Raw genomic sequence first — 27,910 nt, 5'->3', positions numbered from 1 at the left:
GGAGGGATGGAGGGCGTCCTCCTTATCTATGATGGGGAGAGTGACACTGGTTAGAGCGGTGCTGGGATCCATACCGGTGTATCTAATGGCCAACACAGTGGTTCCGAAGACGATTCTGTTGAGGATCGAGCGCCTTCTTCGGAGTTTCTTGAGGAGGTCATACGGTGGAGGTCACGGAGTGCACCTGGTGGCATGGGAGCAGGTGTGCCTTCCTATCGGCGAGGGTGGTTTGGGGGTGCAGTCCCTCATAGTGAGGCGCGAGGTGCTCCTTGCTCGGCACGCGGCTCGGTTCTTGCTAGAGCCTCATGGCCTCTAGAGCCAGGTGATGGCAGCCAGATATGGCCGGGGGGTTTCAGTGGCAGCGGGGGGAGGGGGGCGCCAAGTCTCCTTCATGTGGCGCGAGATCAGGAGGTACATGCCATTTGTTTTGGTCCACACCAGATGTTTGATTGGAGACGGCCGGAGTATCGATGTGACCGGCGACTCATGGGTGGACTCCCTTCCCCGGAGTTGCTGGCCGACTATGGTTCACACCGAGGCAGTGGAGGGGCTACGGGTGTGTGACCTACTAGTCCCTGGAAGGGCAGAGTGGGATGAGGCCAGACTCAGGTTGTTGTTTGGGGCTCACCTAGCTGCGAGGATTCGGTCCCTCTCGTTACCCGGATGTGGGGGGCCGGACATCAGGGTCTGGGGCACCTCGAGCCAGGCCAGTGTCAGATTAGGTGATCTTTCCCGCATTATTTTGGCGGGGCACGAGCCGGGGCCGGACTGCACCTGGACTTGGAGGTCGGGTCTTCACCCGAGGGTAGCCCTCTTCCTATGGAAGATATGTTGGGACCGCCTTCCGACGAGAGCCGAGTTGAGCAGGCGTGGCTGGGGGGTCTCGACAGAGTGTGAGACGTGTGGAGCTGAGGAGTCAGTGGACCATGTGCTCTTCCAGCGTACATGGGCGAGGGCGACATGGCAGTGGACTGGGTTCTAGCAGGGGGCGCGGAGTGCGCGATTACAGTTTCTCGGAGTGATACGACAGTGGTTAGCCAGTTCACAAACTCGCGATGAGGGTATCAGAGCGAGCTGCACAGCATACCAGATTTGGTTGGCTAGGAACGCTCGCACTTTTGGCGAGCGTAGGTTGTCACCGAGGTTTGTGGCAGAGCTTGCTCGGGCACAGGCCACAGAGATCAGAGCTACCCTACCTACGGACAGACCTTTGACAGCTTGGGACATCTGGGGCTCCTCTTTTGCTTCGGCAGCTCCTCGGATGGTGTTTTTCACCTGAGAGCCTGAGGATGATAGTGTTATTTTGATGATTAACAAGCAATTATCTAGAGTATGCTATAAGTTAAATTGATACTTCATTTATAAGTTCATTACTCTCAGTATATTTGTTTAATTGAAAATGGATAAATGGCCTTGTTCATTTGGATGAATCTAACCTTGAGAATGCAGCAAAGTGTGGTTTGAGTCGACCCATAGGTTGATTGGGTCGACCCCGGCACATCAAGAAGTCATCTGGCACACTCCTGCAAAAATGGCACAAATGAACAGTGAGTTGGGTCGACCCAAGGTAAGCATGAGTCGACCCAACCTCCAAAGAACCTCAAAACACAACAGAAGAATGCTCTCTGGATTTACTGAGAGGGTCGACCCACACAGTGGTTGAGTCGACCCAATCTTGAGTCGACCCAAACCCTGAGAGGGTCGACCCAAAGGCAAGACAGAAAGACAGACAGAAAATGGTTCTCTGGAATTACTGAGAGGGTCGACCCAAGAAGAAGTTGAGTCGACCCAAGTGAACTTTGAGTCGACCCAAAGAATGGTTGGGTCGACCCATGGGAAGGAAGGCTGAAATTGAGGTTTCTGTGGTTTCTGAGAGGGTCGACCCAAGGAATGTTTGAGTCGACCCAAGTGAAGGTTGGGTCGACCCAAGGACAGGTTGAGCCGACCCAAACACGGGCTGAACATAACGGCTAGTTGTGCAGAAATGCTTTTTGGACTCCCAACGGCTATAAACGGCTAGTTTCTTCAATCCAATGGTCAGAAAGGACTATTTGGAGGTTGGAGAAGTATTTAAGAGGGAGTATTCATCAGAGGAAGCAAGCTTTTGGGAAAATACATCAAGTGCATTCAAGAGAGAACCCTAGCAAGGCAAGCTTCATCCAAGTGCTTCATTCAAGAGTCAAAAGAAAGGGGTTGAGCAGATTCAAAGAGTCATCAAGAGCTCCATCCTCCCTTGAAGAGTGAAGCATCCTTGACAAAGAAGAGCAAAGCGACTTCAAAGCGATAAATACTTTCTAACTCTTCTTTGTAGTTCATATTGTTTTATATGCTCATTTAGGAGTTTGAATCTTTTCTTTTTATTTGTTAAACACTTTGTAAAGGTTCGTTGGTGAGCCCGCAAAACCAACAAAGGTTTTTGGTGAACCCGGAAAACCAAGTGTATAGGTTCGTTGGTGAGCCCGCAAAACCAACAAAGGTTTTTGGTGAACCCGGAAAACCAAGTGTATAGGTTCGTTGGTGAGCCCGTAAAACCAACAAAGGTTTTTGGATTGTGAGCCCGGAAAACAATTCAACTGTAATCCGCGGGATTATAGTGAATTCCCAAGGGGACGCTTGGGGAGTGGACGTAGGTGCTAAGGAGAGCACCGAACCACTATATATTGTTGTGTTTGTGTTGTGCTTGTGCTTACGTTTATTCTTGCATCATCTTCTATCTTTGCACTAGTTTAAATCATTCAAATAGTTTAAGGAAGCATCCACCGCACTTAATTAAGAAAACGTTTAAAGCACCAAAATTTAGAAGAAACCAATTCACCCCCCCCTCCTAGCTTGTCACCTTGGGCAACAAGTGGTATCAGAGCAAGGTGCTCTAATAGTACTCATTGATCTCACAATCAAGAGTTAAAGATCATGACAACCCAAGTGGGATATTCTATGAGTGAGGGACAATTAATTGATAGACCTCCACTATTTGATGGTATAAACTACACATATTGGAAATGCGCATTTTCATTCAAGCACATGACTACGATTTATGGAGTATCATAGTCAATGGGCTACACACAAACACTAATCATGATAAAGAAAGGGCTCAGCAAAATGCAAAAGCCATGAATATTCTATATTGTGCATTGGATGATAGTGAACTTAATAGCATATCTGTTTGCATAACTGCTAAGAAAATATGGAATATGCTTGAAGTTAAATATGAATGCACTAACGTTTCTAGTGAATTTGAAACTAGTTCCGAAGAAGAAGAGCATCAAACTGAAACTGAAAATCTATGCTTTGGAGCACATGAAGATGAGGTATGTACTCGAACACAAAGTGATTTCTCATTCAAAAATCAAGTACATACTGAAGCTCAATCTGATTTTACATTTGATGAACTTCATGATGCTTTTTCTGATTTATACTTAGAATATAAGAAGCTTAGTTTAAAGAATAAAAAGCTAAATCAGAAAAATCTATCTCTTGCTGAAAGTTATAATATAACTCAGAAAAATAATAAATTACTTTCAGAAGACAATGAAAGGCTAACTAAAGAAGTTAACAAATTTAAGCCTATAGTTGAAAAATTTACTATCAGCTCTGAAAAACTGAACTTAATGATAAATAATCAAAGAGCTGAATTTGAAAAGGCTGGATTAGGATATCAATCTTGGTACACACAAAAACCCTTAATGATATATGTGTTAAATCCTCCACTATCTATCCTAAAACGGATTCTAATTTATCTAATGAACCTAATGAACAAAAACAGAAAATTAAAAATCCATCATCCACTTATATTAAATCAATGTTTGTTAAATTTAATAAGAGTATGCAGAAATACATTCCTTATAATCCTAAATTCTGCAAGCCTATGGACAAAATAGCCATTAAGAAAATATGGGTTCCAAAAGGAACAATAATAGCTAACCTACAAGGACCCAAAAGAGCTTGGGTTCCTAAGTTGAAAATCTGAATATTTTCTGTAGGTGTGTCTAGCACTCAAGGCTCCAACAAAAGATGCTAATTTAGAAATTGGGTGCTCTAGACATATATCAAAGAATGAAACTTAAAATATACTTTAGAAAAATAATTGAAATGAAAAGAATAATGAAATTAGTAATCCTTGCATCTCATCATTCTCTTTGCCTTAGTATCTAATTAAAACATAAATTGGAGGTATTAATCAATTTTGTGATATAGGTAATATTTTTAAAAATATAATCAAATCACTTCATTTTATAGTATGCCTTACTTACTGCTAGATAAGTTGCTAAATGATTAATCAATTTATTAAGAATAACTCTATGAATTCTCTATCTACTTGATTGAGAGTTTTTATCAATGGTATTATCTTATTGATCATAGACATGAGAATGTATACTTGGTATGCCTTTAAATATATGCACTATGAATACCAAGATTAAAGAAACCACTTTTGGCATATAAAATCAACTCATACTAGTATGGACTTAATCTCAAAAGACCTTGTCATTGGTTCACTTAGATTAATTTTTGCAAGGTCAAAGTTTGCTATGTATGTCATCTAGAAAAATAAACTAGAATCATTTCTAAATTTGAAAATATTGTTTCCACCTTTTAGCCGTTGGAAATTCTCCATAAGAACTTATTTGGATCTCTAGGATTGTGAACCTAGGAGATAAGCTCTCTAATTTTGTAATTATGGATGATTTCTCAAAGCTAATGTTGGTTTTATTCTTGGCACTTAAATTGAAATATTTTCTGCTTTGGCACAAACTTACAAAAGGTTTCAAATGAAAAAGGTTTGCAAACTGTGAAAATTCATGGCACAGCTTTGAAAACCAATTTGTTGATAAAATGGTATTGAATACAATTGTTTCTACACCAAGAACACCATAAATAAAATAGGGTTGATAGAATCCTTGAAGAAATGAAAAAGACAATGTTGTATGATAGTCATCTACTTAAATGATTTCTGTTAAAGGCTATCATCATTGCTTGTCATACATATGGTTTCTATTAGAAAACTCCTTTTGATCTTCTGAAAAATAGAAAATGATATATTGTATATCTTTTATATTTTTCAGTCATACATGTCATGCTTGATATGTTCTTATAAAAATAATATCAAATCTGATAAAACAAATATTTCTTTGGATATCACTCTTCAAGCAATGTATATTGAAAATTCAATGAAAAGATACTAGTTGTAGAAATATCAATTCATACTATTCTTATTAAAACTAGATCCTTTATTGAGAATATAGTTTATCATTTTGATTCTATGTAACAATCTGAATCTTGATAGAAACAACTGTTTAAGATAATTTGATTAAAACTTAGCTAGCACGTCTTATTGATAATTATCTTATGCAAATAGAATCTAAGTTAAATTGATTCTGAAAACAAAAAAAAAATTGATTTAACTTTAATGAATCTTTCTATTGCCTCACATGCTTGTCCTTGAACCATTTTACTTAATGAAGTTATCTCTTTAGTTCAAGTGACTTGTGCTTGCTTATACTTAAGCAATCTCTTGAGTAAAGTGACTCAAATTCAATTATTGTCATGTCTCATGTTGAGTCATCTAGTTAAGAAATATGTTGTATGAATGTTTTTGTATCCTAGAGAACCTAATGAATTGCCTTCAAGAAAAGAAAAAGATTTTGCTAATGATACAGAATTTATGAGCAAGAAATTTCAACTTGAAGGACACATCGATGAAAGATACAATAAACATTCCCTTGCAAACAAAAAAAGAGAGAGATTTTCTTCAGCCAAGGGTGTAAAGAATCTAAAAGGTATTTGGCTTGAAGAATGCTAAATGCACTGGTAATCTAAACTCTTCTCTTGCGAGTTAGTTGAGCAAAATCAATAGTGTGAAATTATATGGTTGCATGATTAAACCTTTAATTGTTGATCATCTTGATATCATGCTTCATTCTCATGCTAGTAATAATTGTTTCATGGTGTGATTAAACTACCTTTTTCTATATAATGCATAACCATGAAATACACAAGCTTATGCCTCAAACCTCTAATTCAAAATAACTTGTGATAAGCTATGAATCATTGGGCATAATGAAAATGCTGTTTGCATGGTATATATTTATATGCAGCATATTAGATTAATTTTTTATTCTGCTCTTTCATGTAATTACTTGAAATAATAAAAAGAAAGAGAGATAAAGAAAAGAAAATGAACAATTATTCAAGGGAATACTCCAATCTTTAGGAAAAGCAAAACAAGCATAATATATTTGGCACATTTGTGAGACTAATATGAACATTCCTTTTGGAAGAGATAAAATCTGTAATTAATTACATAAAAAGTTTGAAGTGAACATTTTAACCCTTCTATATTGCTCATCATAGGGATGGTGCTAATGGGGAGGCTAGGGGTAGTACCCGGCACTATTTGACCCAACTATTCGGTGTAGGGTATATTAGGGACGGCACAAGAGGGAGGCTAGTGGTAGTACCTCGTGCCCCTTCCAACTCCACCGGATAGGGAGCAAATAGAGTATAGAGCTTAAGAAGGTAAAAATGAAAGTATATAAGAAGAATCAAGTCAAATTTTTAATCACTTGAAAACACACTTTAAGGATGAAATCAGTGCAAGATTATATTTAAATAGGAGGAGTTTATTTGAAAAGAATTGATTTTGATCATTGACATGCTTGCTCTTAATATTTTAATGCATGACTTAACACATAATATATTTTGCATATGGCATGATGTCTTGAATTATGGGTTCTCAATATTTTGTAATGCTCCAATCATATTTAAAATCTGAAAGTTGAATAAATTTGTAAAAAGGAGAAGAGAAGGATATCTCTATTTAGGCAAAATGAATTGATTTTGTTTTATCCTTCAACTTGCCTAACTTTGGTATATAATTCATACCAAAACTCAACATAACTACAAATATTCTGAATATGCTCTTATATGTTTGAAATATGTGTTTTCAATCGTAATGATTTAAGATGAGCTACAATGTGAAGATACATATCTCAAATTACAACTTTGAAACCCTCCTTGAGAATCTTTATGAAATTCAGAATCTGATTTTGTATAAAAGCTTAAACTCAATATGAATTTCTAGATAAAACTACAGCTTAAGAAAAATAGAATAATTCTGATGCCTTGATTGCTTGCCACGATACGCATCTGAAACATATCATTTCTTATCTTCAAAGTGTACTAATATTGGTCTGAATGATGTGTCTTTCGATGATCTTGATTGCAAACAAATATTTTTAATATATGATTTTATTTTGATATTGAAAAGATTTATTGTGCTTCATATATACATTGCTGAAAAACTTTGATTAAGAAATTGAGTTCTATAAATATATATACTTCAATGATCATCTATATGTTTTTTCCTCTCCTACATTATTAAAGACTTTCATCAAAATATATATGTATATATATATTATTAAAAGAGTGAATGATTTTAAGTCTAGAAATATTTCAGCTCACTCAAATGATTCTTAAGAGAAAGAAAATTTCAGAGGGAGAGATCATATAGAACTTAATCATGTAAATTCACAACTAAAGATGAGAGAAAGAATACTAAATGTAAAGTGGTATTAAACTTTGTGCTTCATTGAATATCTTTTGAAAGTTGGATTTTCATCTATACTTAATTGGTAAATCACTTGTTTTGAAAATTAATTGAAAAGGATTCCATCTGTCTTAGTTTTGAAAATTTATCTTGGAATCTACTTATGAGTTCTTATTGGCTTGCACTTTGGTGTTTCAATCCTGAGCCAATTCATTTTAATTGATTTTGATGCTATGATCTTTAAAGGAGTAAAAGAAAGTTTTTAAGAGAACTCTAAAAGAACTTTCAAAGCCTTGAATTTTATATCCTACATTGCATAAATTCATATTTTGGTATCTATGCTCCAATACTTTTATATCATGAAAGAACTTTGAAGTCATTAAGAATTAAGGATTCAACATAATCTTATGTTTTTCGAGTATATAAGTTTTGATCTTTATTTGCTCTTATACTATACTCTGAAAATTAATTAGATTGCTCTCATCTTGTTATATACTTAATATATATATATATATAAAGATGTTGAGTTTTCATTCGTGCCTTCTTTGAATATTATTCTTGATACTCCTTGAAATAACTTGAAAAAGATTCCATCTACACTTGATTTGAAAAATATCTTTGGAATCTACATTTAGAGATCACTTCTGGCTTACATCCTTAATATCTCATTCCTAAAGCCAAACACATAGAAATAAGATATCATTTTATTAGGGATCATGTGCAAAATGGAAACATATGTATTGAGCATATATGTACTGAAAAACAATTAGCCGACATATTCACAAAACCCTTGAGTGAAGATAGATTCTGCACGCTAAGGAGAGAATTGGGTATATGTGATCCTTTTTATTGAAGAAATATAAAAGGGAGCCAGTAGTCTCATGATACATTCCTCCAATTTCTAAAAATCCATGAAACATGAGTCAAACTTGTTATCTATAGATTCCTTACTCATGTATCATTGTCCCAGAAAGAATTTATAAGGATTGGAAGCCAGGAAAATTTTTAGAAGCAAAAAGGAAGAGAAAAGAAAAATACTGCACTTGGGTCAACCCAACCCAGAATAGGGTCGACCCAACGTTGAGTCGACCCAAGAAGTTTCTTGAGTTGACCCAACGTCGGGATCCCACTGTTAAAAGGGGGACCCGTGAGCTATCTAGGGCACTGTTTGCCCTTGTCCTCTTCTGAAAACCCTATTCCCCACTCTCAAATCTTCTCCAATCATCTCCAAACAGTAGATTACTTCAAGATCTTGGAGAAATGGGACCCAAGAGAGTCGTAGCCAAGCGATCCGGGAGAGTCTCATGATCTTGTTTAGAGCCTAGGATATGTATCTAGTTCTCATATGTATTTTGTGTTTATCATGCATCTTTAAACTTTGATTAAGGAACATTGTATCTGCTTTTGTTTTTGGTCTGAATGTATGAAAATGATTCCTATTTTGATCAATGAAGTTTGAAGTTTATCATTTATTGCATTTTTTCCCATGTATCTTTTTGATGATAACAAAAAGGGGGAGAAGTAAAGAAAGAGTATCTTAGGAGAAGTAAAGGGAGAAGTAAAGATATCTTTAGAGTAAATAGAGTAACAAAAAGGGGGAGAAGTAAAGAAAGAGTAATAAGAGGAGAAGTAAAGAAAGAAAGAGAAATAATTTGTAAAACAAATTGAAAATCATATAGGAAAGCATATACATCCAAGGGGGAGCAATTTGCAACAATGAAAATGATCAACTCAAAAATTTATATCAAATTTCAGAATTTGGCACACATAAATTCAGAATTTGGCACGCACCTCTCGCACCCCGATACATAGCCTGAAACTCATATTATCTCAAATTTTTGAAGTTTCATCGCTAATGAATTATAAATGAAAGGGGGAGCAATTCAAAGAGTCAAATTGGCAACATTTAAATGATATAGGGGGAGATTTCACAAGTATATATGAAAAGCTGAAATTCAGCAGTTTAATCCCTTTTATAAACTGATTTTAAAGACAAGTATCAATAGACTTATACTCTTTATTTTGTAATCATCAAAAAGGGGGAGATTGAGGATGATAGTGTTATTTTGATGATTAACAAGCAATTATCTAGAGTATGCTATAAGTTAAATTGATACTTCATTTATAAGTTCATTACTCTCAGTATATTTGTTTAATTGAAAATGGATAAATGGCCTTGTTCATTTGGATGAATCTAACCTTGAGAATGCAGCAAAGTGTGGTTTGAGTCGACCCATAGGTTGATTGGATCGACTCCGGCACATCAAGAAGTCATCTGGCACACTCCTGCAAAAATGGCACAAATGAACAGTGAGTTGGGTCGACCCAAGGTAAGCATGAGTCGACCCAACCTCCAAAGAACCTCAAAACACAACAGAAGAATGCTCTCTGGATTTACTGAGAGGGTCGACCCACACAGTGGTTGAGTCGACCCAATCTTGAGTCGACCCAAACCCTGAGAGGGTCGACCCAAAGGCAAGACAGAAAGACAGACAGAAAATGGTTCTCTGGAATTACTGAGAGGGTCGACCCAAGAAGAAGTTGAGTCGACCCAAGTGAACTTTGAGTCGACCCAAAGAATGGTTGGGTCGACCCATGGGAAGGAAGGCTGAAATTGAGGTTTCTGTGGTTTCTGAGAGGGTCGACCCAAGGAATGTTTGAGTCGACCCAAGTGAAGGTTGGGTCGACCCAAGGACAGGTTGAGCCGACCCAAACACGGGCTGAACATAACGGCTAGTTGTGCAGAAATGCTTTTTGGACTCCCAACGGCTATAAACGGCTAGTTTCTTCAATCCAATGGTCAGAAAGGACTATTTGGAGGTTGGAGAAGTATTTAAGAGGAAGTATTCATCAGAGGAAGCAAGCTTTTGGGAAAATACATCAAGTGCATTCAAGAGAGAACCCTAGCAAGGCAAGCTTCATCCAAGTGCTTCATTCAAGAGTCAAAAGAAAGGGGTTGAGCAGATTCAAAGAGTCATCAAGAGCTCCATCCTCCCTTGAAGAGTGAAGCATCCTTGACAAAGAAGAGCAAAGCGACTTCAAAGCGATAAATACTTTCTAACTCTTCTTTGTAGTTCATATTGTTTTATATGCTCATTTAGGAGTTTGAATCTTTTCTTTTTATTTGTTAAACACTTTGTAAAGGTTCGTTGGTGAGCCCGCAAAACCAACAAAGGTTTTTGGTGAACCCGGAAAACCAAGTGTATAGGTTCGTTGGTGAGCCCGCAAAACCAACAAAGGTTTTTGGTGAACCCGGAAAACCAAGTGTATAGGTTCGTTGGTGAGCCCGTAAAACCAACAAAGGTTTTTGGATTGTGAGCCCGGAAAACAATCCAACTGTAATCCGCGGGATTATAGTGAATTCCCAAGGGGACGCTTGGGGAGTGGACGTAGGTGCTAAGGAGAGCACCGAACCACTATATATTGTTGTGTTTGTGTTGTGCTTGTGCTTACGTTTATTCTTGCATCATCTTCTATCTTTGCACTAGTTTAAATCATTCAAATAGTTTAAGGAAGCATCCACCGCACTTAATTAAGAAAACGTTTAAAGCACCAAAATTTAGAAGAAACCAATTCACCCCCCCCCCCTCTTGGCTTGTCACCTTGGGCAACAGAGCCCCCACCCCCGAGCTTCCTCAAGGTCAACTTCGATGGGTCGGTTTTGGATGGCGGCACTCGTGGCGGTGCAGGCTTTGTCATACGGGACCCGGACGCTAGGGCAGTAGCTGCTGGTGGCTGCCACTTGTTTGATACATCGATTTCTGGAGCAGAGCTGCGTGCAGCCTGGGCAGGTCTTCGTCATGCACGGATTGTTCTGCGGGCCAGCTCGATTATGCTAGAGGGTGACTCGGCCACTGTCATCCAGTGGATTCAGAGGGGGCTGAGGGGCGGGGACACAGACCACCCCTTGATCCGCGATATTGTGGCGATGATGAGAGATGGAATGGCCATCCAGGCCAAGCATGTATTTAGGGAGGCCAACGGGGCCGCCGATTGGGTAGCTGCCTTCGTGGCCCACCATTCAGGGTATGCTCTTTGGTCAGGGGAGGGGGAGTTGCCATTGGCACTCCGTGAGTTACTGTATTTTGATCTTATTGGGTGTATTCACACACGTACTGTTTGATGTAGATTTTTTGGTTCCTTTCTATTTTTTTGTTAAATTCACCTCTCTCCCTCCCTCCCTCTCTCTCTCTCTCTCTCTCCATGTCGGCTGCCGTATTAAAAATATGAGAACGTAATGAATTTGGAGTTAACCAAATTAAATAATTTAATGGATCCAGTATATCGCAACCAAACCAAAATAAAATCGCTGTACCAGTGTGCTCGGTTTGATGGAATTGGACTTGGCCCACAGCCCTTGGATTTAATAGGACTCCACTGTTCTCCTCGAGCGGTGCGCTGCTCTATAGCTTGCACAAATTATATCATCCAACACATGCACCATGACATGGCACACCATGCCAATCACAGCCGTCTATTTTTATAGGCTAATCATAGATGAGCACTTGATTATTGAGATCTATTGGAACGAGCATTTGTGATTGACATTATGTACTACTATGGGCTCGTTTGGTTCACGAAAAAAGAAGGAAAAAAAGTGTGGTCAACAGAAAAATGAGATGTCTCTTATTTGATTGGAATTTTCAAAGAAGAGAGATAGAAAAGTTGTATTCCCATAAAAATATGATTTCCACATTTCGGGCTCGTTTGGTTTGCGGTAAGCATTTTTCCTTCTAGAAATATGATTCCTGAAAAGCAGATTCCTAGAAAGAGGATGCCTGAGAAAGTACTTTTGGCATGTTTAATTGACCATAAAAAAGTGACAGATTTTCAGATTGCTTATGTTTGGTTGACTATGTAATTTCTATTATACTCTTAATAAAAATTAGGTCTTTAATGCCTCTTTAATGCTAAAGGGCCTTTTTGGAAAAAAAATAAAAATAAAGTAATTTCCGGTTCATGGAAAAGTAACTTTTCCATGTTTCTCATGGGAAAGACTTTTCCATAAAATGTGGGAATCATATTCCCATGGAAATCCAACTTTCTCATCTCTCTACTTTAAAAACTCCAACCAAATAAGAGGCATCCCATTACTTTTTCGTTGACCACAATTTCTTCCCTTATTTTCCCGCGAACCAAACGAGCTCTTCATGGAAAAGTCTTTCCCATGAGAAACATGAAAAAAGTTACTTTCCCATGAGTCGGAAATCATTCCATTTTCATTTTTTTCCAAAAAAGCCCTTCAGCATTAAAGAGGCATTAAAAACCTAATTTTTATTAAAAGTATAATAGAAATTATACATAACTTTTTCAAAAAAATGAATTGTCAACCAAACATAAGCACTTTAAAAATCTATCACTTTTCCATGGTCAACCAAACATGCCAAAAGTACTTTCTCAGGCATCCTCTTCCTAGAAATCTGCTTCCCAAGAATCGTATTCCTAAGAGAAAAAATACTTTCCGTGAACTAAACGAGCCCTATATGGTAGATGCAGAATATAATTTCTCATGCAGCTGGACTTATGTGACAATGAGGCATCGACCACTGTAGATTTGGACCGTCAAAGCCAAATTGCTGAGGTTCACCGACGTCCAGGATGGAATAATAGAAATTATGCGGTACAATCCAAGGGAAACTGTCAGCCACCAATCCATGCATCAAATAAAACAATCCCTCTACTGTAGCTTTCGATTTGAGATTACAAAAGTTGACAATAACCGGTTGATTCCGAGTTCTAGTGGACTTTTTACGCAAATCAAATCAAGGATGATAATTCTTGGGTTTCACGGTTCAGAAGGTATGAGAGACACCTTGGGTGACTGAATCGACCACGCACCCACCACTTGAGCTGCCATCACAGCATCAAACTCCGGTCCACCATTTGAGATTGAATTGGAAGGATCGGTCCAGAAATTACAACCATTTATATATTACACGATGGTGGTGATTTCACGGGCTCCACAAACTACATGGCACAACAGCCTGCATACAATGCATGATGCTCATACAATCATTGGATAAGACCACTCTAGCTCAACCTTATCGAGAAGATCCTCACTTGGCAAAAGTTTGCACGGGTTAAATGAAGCAATAAGTCAATATTAAAAGGTTCAAGTCTATTATCCACTAAATAAGTCAATAAATGCTAGCTCAGAGCAACTAAATTCAAATTTAAATATTAGAACCCATTATCTCAAAACTCAAAAAGTCGTCAACTACAAATTCATAATAGCACGAACCCTCTAAGCTTAAATCAATTTATGCTTCTAGCAAGCTTACTAATATGAAACGATAGAAAGGAGAGTGAGCTATATAGCTCGTTAAGTAATTCTTACACTATCTTACTGAATCAAGCATAAATTTTCATATTAATTTATTTAAAAAAATAATAATTATTGCAAGATAAAATACTTTATAGTACGATATAATAAAACAACTCATAAAGCCAATTATATTTGAATAAATCATGAAAATTTATACACATGGTTCCAAGAATATAACATAAGTCATAAATCATTGGTCATTTAACTATATCATAGTTCAAATTACTTCTCTTAGACTAAATACTAAGATCACTATTATACCCATAACAGGGTCATAAGCGATAAAATACTAACTACTAATATCTACTGGTAAGGTCGTATGCCAACTACTATTTTCTGTCAACAGGATTGTACCCAACTATTATTATCCGTCGGCAGAATCATATGTTAACTGCTACTACCCACCGGCAGAATCGTATGGAACTAGCTCTGGATATCGATCTACCCAACTTTTAAAGGCTATAGATAGTTAGTTCAGATCTTTTAGCTATGTTTCTTAAATCACATTCTTTTGGTAAACCAGCAACTCACTATACAATGCGAGTACACCTCGAAGCATCAAAATACAAAACACGAGCTAGGCCCTGCAGAATGAGGGTAATACCATCCCATAAAAAGGCCCCGGTATGATGTGCTGCAAAGGAGGCGGCCCAGTTAGCCGCACTGCTCGTCTCCCCTAATACATGTGCATACTTGAAACATCTTTTCTTAAATCATGCATCTATAGCGCCATAGTCCACAAATAAATCATCAATAATAAAATAGTCATGCAATCATTCCTTCACAACAAAAATGCATATTTTATCAATATAGTTTATAAACAAATCATGAATATTAAAATATTCATAGAACTATTTATTCATGACAAAAGAAAAGTTTCATAATATCATGTGCTCGATCCTTAATTTAAGAAAATATAGAATCCTCAATGCCAAATATTCTTTTTATATTTCATAAAGATGTAAGCACTGAAAACAACCGATAATTCGAAAACTAGTAAGAAGTGCCAAAATTGCTTATCTATTTTTGTTTTGGACCTTCAAAATTCAACCATGTGAAACACCCAAACCTATTGAAAGCCTTTAAGATTCATAAGCAACAACAACCTAACAGAACTGAAAATGAGTTAAAATTGGGCAAAAAGATTTAATTTAGGGTACTAGAGGCTGTGTGATTTCATACCTAAATCGGGATAGAGAAAGGACAAGATTGGTCAAGATCAGCTATAATTTAGATGACTCGATAGGGATCAATGGTGACTATATTTCAGAGATACCTAGCAACGACCAGGGTAATGAGTCAACATACTATCCTAGTACTAAGGCGATTTGGGGTATGTTTTTTGAAGGTCAACTTGGATCTATCGTAGAGGAGCACGGGTCCCTCTTCTGGGGTCCATGGATCAGATAGAAGAGAGAAAGAGAGAGGGTAGAGAGAGAAATAAGAGGGAGATAGGTTTTTCTTCTCTCTTCTTTTTTATTCCTTTTTCTTCTTTTTCTTCTTTTGTAAAACAGGGAAAGGAGGAGGAATTGCGGTTGTGGTCGTGGTTAACACCGGATGGCTAGCGACAGAAGGGGACAACGATAGCACAATTGGAGGTCCGGCAATAATCGAGCATGCAACTATCAGCGGTAGCGATTGATAGAAAATGAAAAGGGAACGAATAGGGGCTTTTCTTGGCTCGATCATTTTCGAGTCTCAGCTTGCTCATCGACGACTAAGGCTCTGGGCCAACATGAGGGACCAGTAAAAAGCTTTGACTACAAGCGTCGGTGGTGGACATGGCCGAAAAAAGAAAAAATAAAGAGGAGAACTGGGGTGAAATAGGGGAGAAGGCCTCAGCTTGATCTCCGACAATTCCTCAATGGAATCCAACCAATGACGGCTCAATAAAGAAGTGGGAAGGTTGGAGAAGAAGATAGAGAGGGTTTTGAGGCTTCATACCTCGCCTCCAGCAAGTTTTTGTGGCTGGCACAGTGAACCTGACATCAGCTTTCAAAAGGAAGAAGGGGAGTTAAGGAGCGATGGTTGTCGGTAATTGTTGGCGCCTCGAGGGATAGAGAATTTCCAGAGCCGGCTCAACTTTTAGGCGACTGAGGCGGCCACCTAAAGCCCCGGCCCAAAAAAAAGGCCTACCGCAGTCTAAAGCTACAGTAAAATTGCAAACAGTAAAACTATGAAAAATACAGGCTACAGGCTATCTTATGCCTTCAGCTTCAAGACGACAAGACGTACAAAGCCGTCGTCCCAATCCTATCAGAGCTAGGCTTCTTGGCTCCCTCCTCCCCAAATCCTTCCCTTTCTCCTCCCCCAACCCCAACCCTTGCTTTCTCCCCATCTGCACCAAGTTCCGCACCAGGGCCAACGGGAAGAGAGGCAGCAATTGGCCGCCACCACCACAATCGGTGACGAAGAAGAAGTCCTTCGCTGTTGCCATGGGCGAAATCTTCCTCGGCTTCGCCTTCTTGCTCCTCCATCATAGCAGGAGCTCAGCTGCCCCTGTCCCAGTGCCGCCTAGCGGCCTGAAGGTGTTCCAAGATCAGGAGGAGGCGTACTTCTTAGGAAAAAGGGAGTCGATTGCATTGGTGGTGGAGGACCCGATGGAGCAAGAGGTGATCTGGGAGCAGAGGTTGAAGGATTTAGAGGCCGAGAAGGAGAGGAAGAAGCCAAGAAGGTGACGAGCCCAAGGTTCAGCTTCTCGATCGCTGGCCTTCTCTTTCTCTATCATCTTGGGGTTGCTCACTTGCTCAGCTCCTTCTCGAGAAAGGCTACATCAAGGTAATTCTTTTGGCTCTCATCACAAGCATTTCTTGTGTGCGGATTGTTTTCCGAGAATCTGAAGGTAGATTATCTTAATGTTGCTCTGGTAAATGATATATATGTAATAGATATTCGATGTTTCTAGGCTCTAGAAATTAATGACTTGGGGCCATAAAACTGTTATGCATGAAGAACATTGAGTTGAGCTGTGCTGCACGTCTTCTATCTGGTGCTTCTGTTTAAAATTCAAATATTTTTAAGAAATGAAAATTAGGCTTCTATGGTACATAAATACATTGAGATTCAATGTCTCAGCATGCTTACTAAGTGATGACAATATATGTTTTGGTTCCTTTGTTAAGTTTATAAAAGAAAAAAAGGGTAGCGAAGTAATTTACAAATTACACATTACCAGAGGATTCCACATATGATCTATAGGTGCAAATGCTAACATTATCAGTTTAACTCAAAATGCAAAAATATCCCTTCAAGAATTGAAGTACTGGTTATACATATAGCCTGTTCATCTCAGCGATAGTCATAATCAAAAGAACTGTTATGATCTATCTAGAGCACTTATATATGCCATTTTTTTCTGGATTTTCATTTACAAATGATGCCTATGACCTAACCACTAAAAGAAGTAAGGAATACTTTTATCAGAGTCAGATACTAGCGTATTTTAATATCTTTAGTACAATATTGAGCTTATCTTACAAGTCAAGAAACTTAAACACCTCTAATGACTAGCTCTGCTTCAAGTTTCTAGAACTTTGCTTAGTTTAGGATTTGTTGCCAGCAATCTTAGACCACACATCTCTTGGATATCATTGGATTTTTTTTTCATTAAACAAATTTTCTAAGAGATGCTTCAGAAAATGAACTTGGCCTATTGACATATTGATAATGAATCTTGAGTACAAAAGTTTGATTAGTAATTTTGCATCTTAAAAAATAGACGAATTATTTTTAAATAAATTTTTAACATATTTTTACTTATTAAAAATTTTTTATTATTTTTAAAAAAAAACCTCCCTTAATAAGTTCACCTTAGGCTCCTAAAAGCATTGGGCCGCCTCTGAGGATTTCGGAAGGATGAGGGGTGGGGGTCCGGTGAAGGCTAGGTTTCCTAGCCTCCATCAATATCCGAAGACGAGGAGTCCATCATCTTCAAATTGGAACAAGCGCTCTACCCCTATTGAACTTGGGAACAGGCCTGATTTTTCCCACTTGTATAGTTGTTCTTCCTTTGTCCTCTAAAATATGTGCTGCCAACTAAAGAATGCGATGTGTAATGGTAATTCAACTAATTTTTGCTGTTTCATTCTTTTCGGTTAGTAAAAGAGATGGCAATGCAATTGAAAAGTACGAGAAAAAGGATTCAAGGAAACCAAAGGTTAACATGTTCTACTATTGAAGAGCTATAATTTAGCTACGGTGCTTATATGGTCTTTGATTTTATTGTTGTAATCCAGTTACTGTTATAGGTCTATACTACAGATGAAGCTGGATATGATAAATTTACAGAGAAGAGTTTAGAGGAGCCAAAGCTACACATTCATGTGTCTTTACCTGGATAAAATAACTTCCATTTTCAAATATCAACTAAGTAAATATTTTATTGAATAAAAATTACTTTGTTGGGTGGACGAGTCTGTCAAATTTGCCAGGTTTTAACTTTTTTAAGGAATAAATGTAAATAACAACTGATTTTAATGAAACCCAATAGTTGGATGTCCTTAAATAAAAACTGAGAATCATCCACACTAGAGTTTCAAACACAAAAAATAGTTTGTATGTGTGGATGTATGTATATATGTGTTAGGCATGGGGCTTATGTATAATAATGGTTAGTTAAAGTTTATTTGTATTATCTCGTTCTTCTTGTTTTTCCTTCTTATGATATCTTGAATAGTTAAAGTTATATATAAGGGAGTAATTCCTAGTTTTATTAGAAATTTAAAATGTGTTTATTAATATAAGATAATTAAGTTCATAATTGTTGCACCCCAAATCCAGAGCATGACATGGTCGTGTTACCGAAGGGTACATCCCATGATAACATAAAGCTAAACATTTCATCTAGCTTTCAATTCCATCTCAAATATAATAAAATAAATTGGAGTCCAGTTTCATTATCCATTAAATGCAACCATTATTAGTTTAGAGCTTCTAAATCCAAACATACATACCAAACCCATAATTCTCAATATTCAAAAAATCATTGACTGCAAATTCATAGTCAATTTAAAATACTAAATTTTTTCTATAAAATCACCAAGCTTACTAGCACAAATCCAAGCCTAGACCAATCTTCGTCCCTACTGATCCTATTTGCTTGGGGAGAGAAAAATAAAAATAGAAATTTATGAGCGACATGGCTCAATAAATAAACCTTTCACTGCCTTACCAAATCAAGCATAAGTTTTTGCATAAATCGATGCATTATATAAAGAAAATAATAATTATTGCAAAATAGAATATATCATAATATTATATGATAAGGTAATTCATAAAGTCAGTCATGCATACATAAATCATCAATATATCGTAAATATGATTCCAGATGTATAGCATAAATAAAATCATAAATCATTTACCATTTAACCACATCATTGATCAAATGACTTCTCTCAGACTCAATGCTAAGGTTACTATTATACCTGCGACGGTCGTAATCGACAAATACCAACTGCTATTATCCGCCGGTAGGGTTGCATGACAACTATTATTACCCGCTGGTAGGATCGCATGCCAACTATTATTACTTGCCGGTATGATCATACGTCAACTACTATTACCCACTAGTAGGATTGTGTAAAACTGGATGTCGTTCTACCCAATTTTCAAAGGCCATACATAGCTATTTGAGAGTCTTTTTGTCATAGCCATTAAGACAATTTTTCTTAAGCCATATTTCTTGAATCATATTTTCTTGAATTATACATGAATAAAATACTAAATAGCTTTATAGAGTTTATAGCCCATAAATAAACATTTAACAGTAGATTAATCATAAAATTATTCTTTTCATAACAAAAATATAATTTTCATAAATATGAAATTCAGAGTTCATAAACAAGTCATTAATATTAAAATATTCATGAAATTATTATTTCGTAATAAGTCATGAGTTTCATAATATCATATGCTTGATCCTTAATTTTAAGAAAACATAATATCATCAACATTAAAAACTATTTTCATATTTTCATAATACCAAAAAATAAGTAAAAATTTGAAAAATAATAAGTCTAAAATCTACTTACAAGTTCGAAAACTGGTCAGGAGTATAAGGCTTACCTCTTTTGTCCTAGACCGTCAGACTTCGCTAGGCGACTCCGCCAGACCTATTTAAAATATTAACAATAAAATTAATTTTTAATTGATGACTTTAATCAAATAATATGAGAAGGCTTGACCTGGCGTACGGTGGTTTCGAATAGGCTTAATGAATCGGACTCAATCATGCTAAGATCAATCAACAAGATTCATCGATGGGGGTTTCAAGAATATTTAATAGGGATGGAGTGATCGGTCAAGTAAGCGGCCCTGAGCACCAGAGCAGTTTAGGAACTCATTCCAAGGGTTAACTCGGATTTGTATGGATCAATACGATCCAAAAACTAAGTTCCATAGATCTTTTAGAGAGAGAAAGTAGAGAAGAAAGAGAAAACAAGAAAAAGGGATGGTTCTCTCTCCCCCTCTTCTTCTTTTCTTCATTCTTGGCAAAACAGAGGAAGAAGAAGGCGGTTGGTGGATGTGGTCATGGTAGTCTCAACTCCCTTCCTTTTATCAGAGTTGTTCTCTGAATTTTCTCATTGGTCATTTTGAGTTTCTGCAGGTTTGGGCCTCTTCTTGTCGCCCCTTTTCTTTTCTGATCTCTTCAAATATGATTCGATAATCAGGGCTCTTTCAATCACATCTTTATAACTATTGAAGAGGTGAGACAACAAACGAGTTCAGATCAGATACCTCAGACCTTATTCAAATCTGTTAGCCTTACTCCTTTCGGACTTCAAGAGTTGGGAACAGAATCGGCCTAACTCGTTAAATTTGTTTGCATAGTCTAATACTGTCATGTCATCCTTCTGCCCCAAGGCCAAGAACTCATTCTCCTTTGCTAATTTCACTGACTTGGGATGTGAAGGCCCGGCTTGGGCCCAATCCACTCGATTGGCTCGACCTGAGGCCTGGCCCATGGAGCGGCCAAGCGCAAAAGACTCCTAGAGGGAGTCTTCTTCTCCTTTGCAACTCCGAGTAGAAGTCAGAGTCCTAAGGTCGCCGGGACACTAGGGCTCCTCTATAAAAGGAGAGCTCTTTCCCTCCAAAGCTCTCCATCCCGAGCAATCCTCCTCTTTCTCTCTCCTTCTTCCTCCTTTTTCATGTTGAGTTCACGGCTACCCGTTATTGTGCTTGCCGGAAATTGAGGTTGTCGATGCCTTCAGAGTCGAGGTAACACTTCGATCTTCTTCCCCTTTCCTTCTTCTTCTTCCCTTGACCTGGAATTGCGGCTGCCATCCAAGAAATAGGCCAAAAATCTACCAACAAAAAGGATACCCTATTTTTTTCCTATTTTGGCTAAGTGTTTCTTTCTCTTTTCAGCCACCAGCACTGCCGCCTCTTGGCGTCGGACCTCTAGTTGAGTTCCACGACCTTCCTACTCTCTTCCATTATGGAACTGTGGCAGTCAGTGAGCGGCCAATGGTAGGAAATCAAGAAAAAGTCTGATTTTTCTATTTTTCGGGCTTTTTTTTCTGGATTTTCTCACCAATTGGCCACCGCTGTCGACCATCACAACTGTTGGCTGCCACCTTGCCAAACCACCATGACCACAGCTACCAACCACCTCCTTCTTCCTTTGTTTTGCCAAGAAAGAAGAAAGAAGAAAAGAAAAGAAAAGAAGAAAAGAAGAAAAGGAGAGAGAGAACCATCCCTCTCTCTCTTATTTTCTCTCTCTTCTCTTTATTTTCCTCTACTTTCTCTCTCTAGAAGATCTATGGAATCTAAATTTGAATCTTGTCGACTCGATTTACGAACCTGAATTAATCCTTGAAATGTGTCCCTAAATTGCTCTGGTGCCTAAGCCGCTTACTAGACTGATCATCCCGACCCTATTAAATGTCCATGAAACCCCATCGATGAACCTTGTTGATTGATTTTGGCCTAATTGAGTTTGATTCATTAAGCGAATCATCTAGATTTGACCTACCCGTAACCATGGTACGTCCGATTAAATTTTCTCATATTATTTAATTAAAGTCATCAATTAGAAATTAATTTCATTGTTAATATTTTAAATAAGTCTGGCGGAGTAGCCTAACGAAGTCTGACGGTCTAAGACAAAAGAGATAAGTAAGCCTTATACTTGTTACTAGTTTTCAAATTTTTAAATAAAACTTACACTTCTTATTATTTTTCAAAATTTTACTTAATTTTTGATATTATGAAAATAGTATTAAATATTGATGAGATCATATTTTCTTAAAATTAAAGATCAAGCATACGATATTATAAAACTCATGACTTATTGCGAAATAATAATTCCATAAATACCTTAATATTAATGACTTGTTTATGAACTATAAACTTTATATTTATAAAAATTATATTTTTCTTATGAAAAGAATAATTTCATGATTAATTTATTGTTAAGTACTTATTTATGGGCTATAAACCCTATAAAGTCAGTTAGTATTTTATTCATATATAATTCAAGAAAATACGATTCAAAAAATATGACTTAAAAAAATGTCTTAATGACTATGGCAAAAAAACTCTCAAATAGCTATTTATAGCTCCTAAAAGTGGGGTAGAACAACATCCAATTTTATACGACCCTGTCAGCGGATAATAGTAGTTAGCATACGATCCTGCCAGCGGATAATAGTAGTTGGCATACAACCCTGCCATCGGATAATAATAGCTGGCATACGACCTACCAGTGGGTAAGTGTTTGTTGATTACGACTTTGTCACAAATATAATAGTGACCTTAGCATTTAGTCTGAGCGAAGTAATTTGATCAATGATATGATTAAATGGTAAATGATTTATAATTTTATTTATGCTATACATCTGAAACCATATTTATAATATATTAATGATTGATGTATACATGATTGACTTTATGACTTACTTTATCATATGATACTATGATATATTCTATTTTGCAATAATTATTATTTTCTTTATATAATGCATCAATTTATGCAAAAACTTATGTTTGATTTGATAAGGTAGTGAAAGGTTTACTTATTGAGCCGTATCGCACATAAATTTCTATTTTTATTTTTCTCTCCCTAAGCAAATAGGATCGGTAAAGACGAGTGTTGGTCTAGGCTTGAAATTCGCACTAGCAAGTTTGGCATTTTTGTAGAAGAATTTTAGTATTTTAAATTGACTATAAATTTTTAGTCAATAATTTTCTGAATAATGAGGATTATGGGTTTGCTATTTATGTTTGAATTTAGAAGCTCTAAACCAATAATGGTTGCGTTTAATGGATAACGAAAACGGACTCTTATTTATTCTATTGTATTTGAGATAGAATTGAAAGCTAAATGAAATGTTTAGCTTTGTGTTATCATGGGTTGTACCCCTCGGTATCATGGCCATATCATGTTCTAGATCTGAGGCACGACAGCTATGATCTTAATTATCCTATATTAACAATCACATTTTAAATTTCTAATTAAACTAGGAATTACTCCCTTATATATAACTTTAAGGGTTCAAGATATCATAAGAAGAAAAAAACAACAAGAACGAGATAATACAAATAAACTTTAAGAAGCCATTACTATACGTAAGCCCCATGTCTAACACATATATACATACATCCACACATACATACTATTTTTTGTGTTTGAAACTCCAGTGTCGATGATTCTCAGTTTTTATTTAAGGACATCCAACTATTGGTTTTCATTAAAATCAGTTGTTATTTACATTTATTCCTTCAAAAAGAAGTTAAAACCTGGCAAATTTGACAGACTGGTCCACCCAACAAAGTAATTTTTATTCAATAAAATATTTACGTAAGTTGACATTTGAAAATGGGGTTATCTTACTAATCCAAGTAAAGACATATGAAGGCGTAGATTCGGCTCCTCTAAACTCTTCTCTGTAAATTTATCATGTCAGCTTCATCTGTAGTATAGACCTATAAGGATAAATGGATTACAGCAAAAAAATCAAAGACCATATAAGCACCGTAGCTAAATTATAGCTCTTAACAGTAGAACATGTTAACCTTTGGTTCCCTTGAATCCTTTTTCTCCTGCTTTTCAATTGCATTGCCATCTCTTTTACTAACCCAAAAGAATGAAACAGCAAAAATTAGTGGAATTACCATTACACAGCGCATCCTTTAGTGGGCAGCACATATTTTAGAGGACAAAGGAAGCACAACCATACAAGTGTTTACATGGTTTAGCAGCTTTAGCTGTACGCCTATGTCCATGGGACTAGGTTATCAGACAGAAGTTACAAGCTATAGTACATAAACACTGACACAGATATTTAACCAAATTCATGACAACCTCACCATTTTAGATATGATATGATCCATTAACAGGATGACTGAACAACCTTAATCTAAGATGGGAAAAAACTTTTTTTCTTTTATTTTTTTGAATTCAAAAACAAAACTCATCTTCAGATTTGGCCCCTAAGAGAAAATAGCTATCAAATATCTTACCATAAAAGTCCTTCAAACATAAAAGTCCAAATGTTTTTTATGGAAAATCACCTCAAGTGACATCATGCACCTTCTCCTACTTTCTTTTCTCTCAACTGTTGGCGAAGATCTTCCTTTCCATCTCTATACTAAACCACGAATGAATACGGAATCTCCATTTATGTTAATCTCAAATGTAAATGTAGATGTTTATGATCTCTTATCAGTAAAAATAGCTTTCATTTTTCTCGGATGGTGATAATTCATATTCAAAAATACTAGAATCTTTATTTTTAATGAAATCAAATAATATCAAAATGTTCTTCAAAATACAAGGAGATGGTCAACAATTAGAAATAGAGAGCAGAAATCAGACCTTCGTGGCAGTTCGGCTAGGTGAAGCAGCAGCCTCTAGCTTCCTCAATGCATCTTGGTCCCACTCTGAGCCCCTCCAGAAAATATAAATCTTAAGAAAATAACAACATCACATGAATATCAAAGAGAACTCTTTTTAAACCAATCAAGAAAGAGAGAGGAATTGTCCAACTTTTAAAGAAGAAAGCCCAGTTATCCCCTCCACAGCAGTAAGCAGGTGGGACTGAGTCGGAAAGCAGCCCAGGTGATACAATTTCACGAGGTCAAACCCTCCAAGGTCTTTGGTTGTAGAGTGCAGCCTCAGAGAACCTGCAGCTTTGGCCTTCCCGCAATTCTTGCAGGACGATCGGTTGGATTTGGCATACTCTGCAACCACTTTATCGGGAGGGACCATTGGAGAATTCTTTTCAGTGAATTCTTCCTTCCCAGCTTCATCTGTGCTAGAGCTGAAAAATAGAAAGGATAACAGCAACAACATTAAGACAAAAAAAACATCCAACTAGTTATTCCAATTCAACGAGGAAGCATATTAACCTTTGGTTTCTTTGAACACTTTTCCTCTGACTCTTCAGCCGCATCCCCATCTATTTTACCAACCTTTTTTGATGGAAAACAGAGGGAGCAAGATGCTTCTTCCTTGTATGTATTAAAATGTGTAGAGTTTACAAAATGCACAAAATGGGTGGTACACCCAAGTACAAAATTGGGAGTTAAGAGGGAAGAAGGAAGCGCTGAGTACAGGCTAATGAGAATTCATGAGAAGTTGGTATACCGGGGAGGAGATAGGAGTTGGAATCAACTTATCATCACTCTATTTCTGGCAAATTTGGTGTGAGAGAAACTCTAGAATCTTCCTACAAAAGCAATCTTCAATTAGAGTGGTTCTATGCAAGACTCTCCTGAACAATTTATGTATCTTTTTACTCCTCCAAGAAGTCCACAAGTCTTTCAAGTTGGGTGGCCAACCTTGAATTTTTAGGCACAACTTCAGTGCAAACTAGATGTTTTTTGTGAAGGGACACTTGATGAAAAGATAGGAAACAATTTATACGTTTGCTCCACACAAAGGGCAACCCGAACTCACAGCCCATCCTTTTCTAAAAAGAATGTCTCCAGTCTGAAGTTTGTTCTACCTTACCAACCCCAAAAACCAATAAAATTAAGCTAAATGAGCCTAATACATCATATGAATATAATCGACAACTAACCACACCTCCAGACACTTATGCTTCTATCAATCTCCATTGTACCATGCTACTGACATTTGCCATGCAATACAAAAGCAACAAGCAAATAAAGAACATACAAGAACATTATATAGCAATATATCTGCGCCTATGGAGCAATATCTTGGTTTTCCTCAGTTAAAATGGAGAGAATAACAGGAAGCAAGATATAACCTACAGGCTACAGTACCTTTACATTGACACAAAGAATATTTTTAACCAGATTCACAAAACTTGACAATTTCAGACATGATATAACCAATAAATACTGTAACTGCACTAAACATCAAAGGAAATTGGTAGCCGTCAATGTTTTGAATCTCTTTAAATCCAAGAACGAAACTCTCTTCCATGGCTCTCGAGGATCTTGATGTACAAAAGGCCTCCACATAAAAAAAAACCATTTTTTTTTGCGGAAAATCACATACAGGCGGCATCGGTGCCTTCTTCCTACCATCTTTACTCTGATCGTTGGTAAACTCCTTTTTAACCAAGAAACAGATAATAGGCCTCTCCTTCTGTTAATCAAGGAGGTACAAGTGAGACTGTACACCAACCCGAATTCTTTCTTCAGACCATTTTCTTTTTGTGCAGAAAGCAATGCTTCTTGATCAAAGAAATCAAAGTTTTGATCAAAGAATCAATGTTTCAACGAGATCAAAACATACCAAAATACAGAAACTACAATGAAAGGACTAACACTTTGAAACAGAGATAAAAATTCAGACCTCATTAACGGTTTACTCGGATGATGCGACAACCTTTAGCTTCTTTAAGGCATCCTGATCACAACTCTGAGTTCCCAGGAAATAGTTGTCATAAGAAAATACAGCAGCGAAACTATATAGATATCAAAATACAAGTCTTTTTAGATCAACAAAGAAAGGGACAGGGATCGCTCAAACCTTCAAAAAAGAAAACCCCCACATCTCCTCCGTGGCAGCGAGAGGGCATCCCGAGTCGGAAAGCAATCCAAATGATACTATTTCACGAGGTCAAACCACCGAGGGCTTTCTCTCGACAAGCCCGGCCTGTAAGAACCCGCCCCGATGGCCTTCTTGCAGTTCTTGCAAGACGAGAGACCGGATTTCGCGTGCTCCACGACCACTTTGGGTGGCGGCGCCCTTGTCGACAGCGAGTGAAGGCTAGAGCAGGTAGGCGAGGGCGAGCGCGGGCCGTGAGGAAGGGGAGAGTCGAGAAGTTAGGGCTTTCGCAGGGAAGGGAGAGGCTGGAGGCGGGGGGGTTGGGGGAAGAGCAAGAGCATGGAGAGAAGGAGGCGGGTGCTAGGGTTTTATAGCCATCTAGGGGGGTGGAGCGGCTAATGGATTACGATTTCACGCCATTCTCCGGTTCTTGGAGAAGGAAGAGTTGGGGCGGGAATGGCGATGTCAATGTCGGAGCGGTGATGGGGGGCCCCGGAACCCGCCCGATGGCCTTCTTGCAGTTCTTGCAAGACGGGTGACCGGATTTCGCGTGCTCCACGATCACTTTGGGTGGCAGCGCCATTGTCGAGAGCGAGCGAAGGCTAGAGGAGGTAGGCGAGGGCGAGCGCAGGCCGTGAGGAAGGGGAGAGTCGAGAAGTTAGGGCTTTCGCAGAGAAGGAGGGGTTGGAAGTGGGGGGGTTGGGGGAAGAGCAAGATGATGGAGAAAAGGAAGCGGGTGCTAGGGTTTTATAGCCATCTAGAGGGGTGGGAGCGGCTAATGGATTACGATTTCACGCCATTCTCCAGTTCTTGGAGAAGGAAGAGTTGGGGCGGGAACGGCGATGCCGAGGTCCGAGCAGTGATGGGGACCGTGAAAGGCGTGCGCGGTGCCGGCCTCATTTTATAGAGCAAGACCAAAGCCATGGCCAGTTTTCTTTTTCTTTTTTTTTTTAATTTCTTTTTATTTAATGGATGGACCATGCATGTCGAGTATGGATGCACCTAATAAAATTAAAAAATAAAATACCTCGGAGTGCCAGAATCAAAGCCATTGGCCAATTTGACTGTAAAGCTTTGC

At 37.7% G+C, this 27,910-nt stretch overlaps 1 long non-coding RNA gene across 3 annotated transcripts; it reads right to left on the bottom strand.

The window, feature by feature from the left end:
• On the bottom strand, nucleotides 1–27,856 carry LOC108511601 (uncharacterized). 3 transcript variants are annotated; one of them, XR_016397842.1, is made up of 6 exons: nucleotides 26,815–27,856; nucleotides 25,218–26,703; nucleotides 24,685–25,129; nucleotides 23,883–23,940; nucleotides 11,161–23,792; nucleotides 1–1,283 (listed from the first exon to the last, which is right to left on the bottom strand). It is a non-coding gene; the product is annotated as an uncharacterized LOC108511601 (long non-coding RNA). The 3 variants fall into 3 exon arrangements; XR_016397841.1 differs by having other exon boundaries at nucleotides 4–1,283; nucleotides 11,161–24,749; nucleotides 24,856–25,129; nucleotides 26,815–27,853; XR_016397840.1 differs by having other exon boundaries at nucleotides 5–1,283; nucleotides 11,161–25,129; nucleotides 26,815–27,852.
• Nucleotides 27,857–27,910: the final 54 nt, after the last annotated feature.

This window comes from Phoenix dactylifera, chromosome 1, assembly GCF_051530095.1.
Source record: "Phoenix dactylifera cultivar Ajwa chromosome 1, Ajwa_hap1_PhDact_Kaust_v1.1, whole genome shotgun sequence".
NCBI classification, from domain to species: Eukaryota; Viridiplantae; Streptophyta; class Magnoliopsida; order Arecales; family Arecaceae; genus Phoenix; species Phoenix dactylifera.
Note: the sequence above shows the minus strand (reverse complement) of the source record. Positions and strands in the feature narration are given on the sequence as shown.